At 45.8% G+C, this 9224-nt stretch overlaps 1 non-coding gene across 1 annotated transcript; it reads right to left on the reverse strand.

The window, feature by feature from the left end:
* Positions 1-1908: 1908 nt before the first annotated feature.
* On the reverse strand, positions 1909-2012 carry LOC126004825 (U6 spliceosomal RNA). Its single transcript, XR_007494071.1, has one exon. It is a non-coding gene; the product is annotated as a U6 spliceosomal RNA (small nuclear RNA).
* Positions 2013-9224: the final 7212 nt, after the last annotated feature.

Here is a 9224-nt window from a genome sequence, read left to right on the forward strand (position 1 = left end):
TCAGGGATCTGTGCTCAGACATCCCTCCTAATGAGTTCAGGAGATCATCTGGGATGCTGGAGATCAAATCTGAGTTGGTTACATGCAAGGAAAATGCCCTACTTGTTATGTTCTCTCCTTCTCTCTCTTTCTCTCTCTCTCTCCCCTGTTTTTAATATTTAGTGCTAAAATAAAGATTCATGGCTTAGTGAATGTTTTTTAGAAATCTATTGTAAGGTTATGTGCTTTTTCTTTGTTATTTTAATTTGTTTGTTTTGTTTTGGGGTCACACCCAGCAGTCTCAGTACTCCTGGCTCTCCTTGCTCTATACTCAGGAGTCATTCATGGTGGTACTCAGGGGATCATATGGTATGCCAGAGATTGAACCCAGGTTGGCCAAGTTCAAAGCAAACACCCTAACTCCTGTACTATCTCTCTGGTCCTGGGACATTAGGGGTGGGGGGTTGAACCATACCCAGCAGTGCTCAGGGGTTACTCCTGGCTCTGTGCTCAGAAATTGCTCCTGGCAGGCTCAGGGGACCATATGGGATGCCAGAGAGTGAACCCAGCATGTAAGGTAAATGCTGTGCTATCGTTCCCCAGCCCCTATGTGACTTTAGCTAAAACCTGATGTCCTTTATCTGCAGGTTTCCATTCTTGGGATAAGTGTACTTGGCTCTGTTATAGAAGAACCCTGATGACTGAGACACAGTAGACATTTATTCCACAAATCAGTGTGCTCAGCTATAACTCAGGGCTCTTATCATTACAAGGGAAAGGAAGATAAATATATCTTTGTCTATACTCATGACCAGCTTCTAGGTTTTGGGCTTTCTTTATTTCCTGTTTACCTTAGCTAGCACATTGGGCTATGCTCAGTTTGTAAAGTGAATTAGGTGGTTCTCTATATTACTCTATGCCTCAAAAAAGTTTATATGTCCTTTGGGATTAATTTTCTTTTGACAGTCTGAAAGAATAGCCATAAAACATGTCTGATGAAAGCCTTTGTCTAATAAGAACTGCCAGTTTCTACAATGAGTCTTTCGATTTCTTGAGTGGAATTGGAGTCCTGCTTTTGGGTATATGCTTTCTCCCACTTAACGGCTGTGTTAGCTCATTCATTCATTCATTCATTCCATAACTGTTCACATAGCTAGTGCAAGAGCTCTGTGCTGACTCCTGGGAACAGAATGGTGGGCAAAATGAGGCGTTTGCCTCAACTTGTTCACAATCTACAGGGAAAGAGAAATTTTAAGTAGGCAAAGAAATAAAAGAAGGAAACACAGGAATTGAGTGCAGGATAGTAATAGATGTGGTGCTGAGACAGTGAATTAGGGGAAGGATGCTGGCTGGGCAGGGGAGACCGGCCTAGGAGCACAGAGTGCCCAGCTGCTCTCAGACCCACCTCATGTACAGTGGAACCCCCCCCTCCTCCAACAAAAGATGGGACAGTGCATGCACTTCTCTGTGCATAGAACTGGAGGGCCTTGGATTAAGCAAAACATGTCAGAAGGAGAAGGCAGATACAGGCTGGTCTCAATCCAGTGGTGCATAGAGAAACAGAACAAGGAGGTAGGTAGTATGGGATGACAGGCTCTTGGTCTTAGATAGCAAAGTTCAGATCACCCAGCAGTGGAGGAAGGTAGGGGCAGTGAAGAAGTGACAAGAGAAAACACAAGGACAATGTGGAGGGTGTTAGGCACTTTGAGGGGTACAGAAACTATAATTTCAAAACAATTTTTTTTTAGGTTTTTGGGCCCCACCTAGCAACACTCAGGGGTTATTACTGGTTCTGCACTCAGAAATCACTCGTGGTAGGCTCAGGGGGACCATATGAGATGCTGGGATCAAAACCAGGTTGGCCAAATGCAAGGTATATAAATGCCCTACCCCACTATGTTATCTCTCCAGTCCCTTAAAACAATTTTTTTTAATATGGAATGCTTCACAAATTTGCATATCATCTTTGCACAGGGGCCATACTAATCTCTATATCGTTCCAATTTTAGTATATGTGCTGCTGAAGCAAGCACCTTTAAAACAATTTTTATGGGGCTGGAGCCATAGTGTAGTGGAAAGTTGTACATGGCCAACCCAGGTTCCATCTCCAGCATCCCATATGGTCCCCTGAGCACTGCCAGGAGTGATTCCTGAGTGCAGAGCTAGGAGCAAGATCTAAGTACCATCAGATGTGACCCAATAACCAAAACCAAAAATTTTTTTTATTTTTACTTTAATCAACATGTTTTTTTTTTATTTTTTAAAACTTTGTATATTGATTGGTTGTTGGGCCACATCCAGCAGTACTCAGGAGTTACTCCTGGCTCTGCACTCAGAAATTGCCCCTGGCAAGCTGGGGGACCATATGGATGCCATATATCGAATCAGGTCCCCCCTGGGTCGGCCGCATGTAAGGTAAATGCCCTACTGCTGTGCTCTCTCTGGCCCTAGTCAACATGTTTTTGTTTGTTTGGTTGGTTGGTTGGCTTTGGTTTTTGGGCCACACCAGGTGACGCTCAGGAGTTACTACTGGCTATGTGCTCAGAAATAGCTCCCAGCTTGACCATATTGAACTGTGGTCCATCCTAGGTTAGCGCGTGCAAGGCAAACCCCCTATGCTTCTGCCACTGCTCCAGCCCTACTAGTCAACATGTTTTAAGTACTGTTGACAAAAGGATTTCACAACCTTCCAACCTCACCCTACCCATCAGAGTATCCATTTTCCTCCACCACTGTCTCAGGGACCCCCAGACCCCCACCCCAATACCAATATCATGAATGTTAACACTAATATTTCCATGCCATTTAAACTGCAATTAATTGAAAACAAATAGGAAAAAAATTTTTACCAACCAGCTTGAGCTCCAGCCTTCTTCTTCGAGGGTACCCACCTGCTTTCGGGGAGATGTGCAGCGGGCCAAGCAACTTGGCTGGAAAGTGCTGGTCACATGAGTGTGAGACTGGGTTCAATCACTGACACAGAAGGAAAACAGGAAGAAGGTGCTGGGGGTGGCCCCAAGACTGGAGCACAGGTAAACATGAAGGGGGAAGTCCCAGGCTCAGCCTCAGGACCACATGAGCCAGTACTGTGTCAGGAATAGCCCCTGAGAACTTCAGGCCTCAATTTGAACCCCCAGCCCTGGATCACAGGAGCTGTGGGCAGGATTGGGAAAATTCTGAACTGATGTTCCCTCCTGGGCTGTGAGCTCAGGTTGAGACCTGGCTTGGCAGTGCCCTGGCTGGTAGTGGTTCAGTTGGCAGTATTACTTCAGGCAGTCACCGCCCCCTGCTCCTGGCTTAGGATCTGTTTCAGGACACCCTGACCTGAAGGTCCTTTGAGGAGGTGGCCCTGGAGCGGGAGGAGAACCTGGGGCTTAGGTGAGGCCGGGCTGGGTCAGGACCAAAGGCTCAAAAGAAACAGAAAATTCACTGAAGAGTGCCTGAATGATATATTTTGTGGAGGAAACAGGGAGTGGAAAGGTGACAGGCAGGTGAGAGGTGTTGTGTATGTAAACATTTCAATGGGATTATTATGTTACTGACCCTACCTTGATCGGTGATTGTGCCCTACCCTAGAGTGTGACCTGGCATTCTGCTCCCACCCTAGGGGAGTACCTGATTCTACTCCTACCATTGGGTGGTACTGATCCCACCATTGGGTGGTACCTGATTCTGGGGGATAAAAGCAAGGGTCTGTGGAAGGCGAAGGGCTTTTTGGCTGGGACTGATGCTGAGGCTTTTGGCTTCAGTCTTGTCCTTCGAATAAAGCTGAATTTTCACAAGCCTGACTGTCTGCTAGCCTTTTACCCGCCCCTTCACCTCAGAACCACCAACTGAACAGGATGACAGACGCCTGCTCGGAGGGGAAAGACCTCATCCTCCATCCCTCCATCAGTCAACCCCATCAAGGGCTGACTTGCAACAAGTGGCAGGATGAGCTCTGCACCTGCAGTGACACCCAAGATGTCACTCTAAGGGAAAGTCAGGAATTATGGGAAGTATAGAAGGAGCAGTGGGCCAGAGTAGAATGGGCAAGACAGTCCGAGGGGTTCACCAAGGTACATGTTCTGAGAGTTGCAGCCATCCATGGCTGTGGTCTCGGGGTCACATCCTACAGGGACATAAGCAGACTGGGACCTGGCAGTTCCTGTGCACCTGGCACTGGGCAGAAGCCACCACTGCCACTGAGGTGACAGGCCAGATGGTCAGGGCAGCAACACGGCAGAAAGATGAAGAACGAGATTAGGACCCCACGGGCCTATGGGCCATGAGGCGGCAATAATTCTGGCCCCAACTTATGCGGGTTTGAGAACTTCTGTGGGTTTGAACTTCATGGTCCAGCACAGAGGAAGGAGGCAAATTGCAGAGAGATCAGGAGATAACTGGGAATGACTCCCAAGTCAGGGCAGTTCGTCATGGAAAATTTGTCATCACCAAAGTCCTGGATGAAGAAAAGGCCAGGAAATGGCTCCAGGCAAGAGGAAGCAAAAGCTAAGGGTGTAGGGAGGTGTTGAGACTGAATTTGAACTCAGCGAAAGCTGCTCCTTCTCTGAGCTAACTTACGTTCATGCAAGAAGCCCAGAATTCTTCAGGCTCCCTCTCTCTCTCTCTCTCTCTCTCTCTCTCTCTCTCTCTCTCTCTCTCTCTCTCTCTCTCTCTCTCTCTCCTCTTTTTTCCTCTCTCTTTGTCTCCTCTCTCTGTCACTGTCTCTTTTCTCTCTGTGTGTCTCTGTCTCTCTCTGTGTCATCTTTCTCTGTCTCTATCTCTATTTCTGTCTGTCTCTCTTACAGACAAGCAGGAGACTGCAGCTCAGTTCTGACACCTGCCTGTCCCTCCCCTCTCTCTACAAACCAGGAGACAAGGCACAGTAAGCCTGAGCTGGGCCTTCCATGTAAGGGGAGCTTCAACTCAGAGGCCCTGAGGCCCTCACAGCTCCTGGTGGACATAAAGTGATTCATCTGATTTCATCTGTCACTTAATAAAATTGAACCTGGACAGCGGCAAGGAGATAAAGGGGCTTAATGTAGACTTCTTGACAGGCCTCTGGCTAAAGAATTAGCACTTTCAGGCCAGAGCAATAGCACCGCAGGGAGGGCTTTTGCCTTTCATGACGCTACCTGGGTTTGATACTCAGCATTCTATATACTGCCCCCCCAACTGTGCTATCGCTCCAGCCCATGCTTTCCCTTTATTGCTTTCTAGTTCCTCTTCCTCATGGTTATCAGTAGTTCCAGGATAGAGAATTCATCCTCATCTCTGTGTCTCCCTTTCAAGACTCAGACCTAATGCCTAGCAAAGCCTCAGGAAATGGTCTGAATAAAAAGCTAGAGGGGGAGGAATGAGGAATCTTTGGGAAAGTGACTTGATGGAGAAATGAAAGAACAGAGGATAGATAGATAAATGTACAGAAGAATGGATGGACTCACAGACTGGAGAAGGAATGGTTGGAGGCAGAAGAGACAGATGGATAATGGGAAGGAAGCAGAATGAGGCTTGGAAAACAGATGAAGGGAATGAGAAGGAAAGAATGAACAGGTGGGACTAGAGTGATACTAAAGCTGCCAGGGTTTACATACAACCATCCCATCCTGGGTTTGATCCCTGGGTGTCACTACCCGCAAAAGGAAGTACGCACCAGACGTGGCTTTTGGCTTTCCTGGTGCAGTGCCTAATTTTCCTCCCAAGAATTATCTGCCAGAAGGCCCGTTTAGAGAAGTCTATCATTGACCCTTTGTGTGGATTGCTTGCTGTAGTTCTGACACGGCTGTGACATTACATTTTCCCTTTTTCCTTTTATTTGATTTTTTTTCTTTTATTTGATTTTTGTCTTCTTTTTTACTACATAAATTCGGCTTTAGCCTCTCTACACTCAAAGGAATTTCAGTACCAAAGCCCACCAAAAGCTCCCCGCTGGCTAGTTTATTTGTGACTCTTGCTTCTAGTATAACCTGGCGCCAGCAGCTTGTTTGTTCTGAGACTAGCTCTATGATAGTAAACAATTATTTTCATCCCCCCAAAAATCTATTTTCTGGCAACTACATAAACATCATAAATATCTGTCTCTCTCTCCTCCTGGTTTCTTGTAAAACCTGTTCTCTGCTTACCCAAAAACACCTCCATCTTACTTTTTTGACCAGCCCTCTAGCAGGGCTCTTTCTCACCTACATTGAATAGTTATTTGATATGTAAATTCTAGGGCCTGGTCTCATTGGGAAAATCCTTTGCTTTGTTTTCCCTGAAAACACCTTGCAACCAGAGTTTGTGCTTAAAAATGTCATCAGCTGAACAGTAAATTGGTCTCTCGTCCCATGGACGTGAGTCCCCATACACTGCATTTTGTGTGGTCTCATTTATTTCATTTTTATATTTCATATTCATACGCTTCGTGTTTCCGCTTACTTCCCATAAAGGTTCTCAGACCCTACGAAGGTTCTGCTTAGGGATGCTGGCCGTCTGCAGCACCTGGGATTCCCCAAGCACCAACGGGAGTGATTCCTGAGTGCAGAGCCAGGAGTGATCCCTGAGCATTGTTTGATGTGTCACTAAGACAAAATGAGAGAGAGAGAGAGAGAGAGAGAGAGAGAGAGAGAGAGAGAGAGAGAGAGAGAGAGAGAGAGAGAGAGAGAGAGCCAGAACAAGCAGCTGAAGGAAGAACGATGGTAGGACACTAGAAGGATGTAATGATTGGGTCAGTGGTGGGGCTACCTTTTAGATTTTCTGCTCTAGATTGAGAAAACAGTCCACGCTCTTTATTCCTCCAAAGTCACCAAATATGTGCATACAAGTGGCACACATGAGTCTCACCCCCACCTGCCAGATAACTGGCATCCTTTCCTGACTGGCTTGGTGTATTATTTCTTTGCTATTACCCTGATTCTTCAGACCTGTCACATGAGGTTTAGAAATCCAGTGTCCAGGGCCTGAGAGATAGCATGAAGGTAAGGCATTTGCCTTGCATGTAGAAGGTCATTGATTTGAATCCCGGCATCCGTATGGTTTCCCGAGCCTGCCAGGAGCTATTTCTGAGTGTGGAGCCAGGAGTAACCCCTGAGCGCTGCCTGGTGTGACCCAAAAACAAAAAACAAAAAAAAAAGAAAAGAAAAAAGAAAGAAATCCAGTGCCTAGGGTGATCTCACAATATATGGATTTTTATTTTACAGCTCTTAAGTAACACATTTCTTCCAATTACTGAGTCACACTGCAACACAAAAAACAACACTGGGGAGAATTAGCACAGTGGGTAGGGTGTTTGCTTTGCATGTGGCTGACTTGAGTTCTATCTTCTGCATCACATATGGTCTCCCAAGCACCACCATGAATAATTTGTGAGCACGGAGCCAGGAGTAACTCCTGAGGTCTGTTTGGTGTGATCCTAAAACAAAAAGATCTACCACCACACTACAAAAGTCACTGTGGGAAAGTAACACAGAACCGCATCACATTTAGTGCATCTGATAGGGCTAAAGATCCAATTTGTGGGCCCGGAGAGATAGCACAGCGGTGTTTGCCTTGCTGGCAGCCGATCCAGGACCTAAGGTGGTTGGTTCAAATCCCGGTGTCCCATATGGTCCCCCGTGCCTGCCAGGAGCTGTTTCTGAGCAGACAGCCAGGAGTAACTCCTAAGCACCGCCGGGTGTGGCCCAAACCCCCCCCCCCAAAAAAAAAAGATCCAATTAGTATCAGCCATCTCTATAACCTCTCTGAGGTTATAGTGAATGTGGATGTTTAGGGTGTTCAAGGAACTCAAAGAAACTATGGAATGGACAGCTAGTAATATTCAAGAAGATATGAGAGCAGAAATGAGAAACCTTCAAGCAGAAATGACAGAACTGAAAAACATGGTAAACAAAATAAAAAATTCAATGGAAGGCCTCACCAGCAGACTAACAGCTGCTGAGGACAGACTCAGTGAGCTATAAGATGAGCTGCATAATGCCTCCAGAAAACAACAAAAGATGGAAAAATGTATTAAAGTAAATGAACAAAATATGCAGAGGTCACAGGTAGCTCATAGTTAGCAGATAAGATAGGATATAATAGGTGGCTGGGAGATTCTTTGTAGTTGTGCAGGTAGAATCAATGGAAGGACTGACAAACTCACTGGAGATGGATAAAAAAAAAGTCCAGCTTTATTCTGAGATCTCTGGGTAGGGCATAATGGTAAAGTTGCTGATGTACTGGATATGGAGGGAATTAAAGTAGATTCCATTCAGAGAGAAGATGCTGAGTTGGCTGGATAACTGAGAGCCTTTAGGTGGTTCCACTAGATCTAGAAGGAATAAAACCCCTGTTTAACCAGACAAAGGGAAACCACAATAAAGATGAAGATGAAGAGCAGTCAAAAATAGACAAGGAGGGTGGCCATGGGTGACAATATCCAGCCCAATGGAGAAAGCAGCAATCAGGAGAACATGTGCCAGAGAGAACATGGGCACTGAGAAGAGAGGCACTTCTGGAGCTCAGTCATCAAGGAAAGGGAATGGAATGGAGTCAGGAAGGGATAAATTTTTTGTTTTGTATTGAAGACCAAAGAAGAAAATTTGTCTCGTGATGTGAGCATGCATTCTGCATCCATTTCTCTGCCAATCCAGCCATCAGGGACAGAATAAGGATTGAATTTGGACCCTCATGAAGTCAATAAATGCATAAACCAGGCTGTCAGAAGAACATGACCCAGACCCTTTCTGAACACCCTCCTCAACAAGGTGGAAAGGAATTCCCAGCACAGCTGGATCAGCATTAAGGAAGCTACTACTCAGTGACCTTTCTGGGTCATTAAGGAGTATCTCTGTCACCATGGCGGGGCCCCAAAGCACCTCTCTGCATTCCCCCTAAGGCATGTGCTGCCTGCAATGCTGTGTGAAACTCCCTGGAACCATCTGAGTGTAGCGGCCTCCAATTACACGTGTGCAGACCATGCTCAGTTCCCAGAGCCAAGGACAGTGTTTATTGGCAACAAACAAGGCAGCTACTGAGGTGAACAGATGTTTTGAATCTCATATGGGAGAGCTTAAAAACCCCAAGCAGACTCCCTTTAGAGAATCAGCCACAACATGCTGCTTTGTGCTGTCTCCCTATGCCCAAACTTATGTGTTCATTTTTTGGCTTCATGTAAATGTCTATTTGTTTTTTTAAAGTGTTTAATTGTGTTGAAAATCAAATAATTCATCCATCAATCACCATTTATATACCCATTTGTCCTTCATCCATCCATCCATCCAACCACCCACCTATCCAACTATCTA

Source organism: Suncus etruscus, chromosome 3 (assembly GCF_024139225.1).
Source record: "Suncus etruscus isolate mSunEtr1 chromosome 3, mSunEtr1.pri.cur, whole genome shotgun sequence".
Lineage (NCBI taxonomy): Eukaryota > Metazoa > Chordata > Mammalia > Eulipotyphla > Soricidae > Suncus > Suncus etruscus.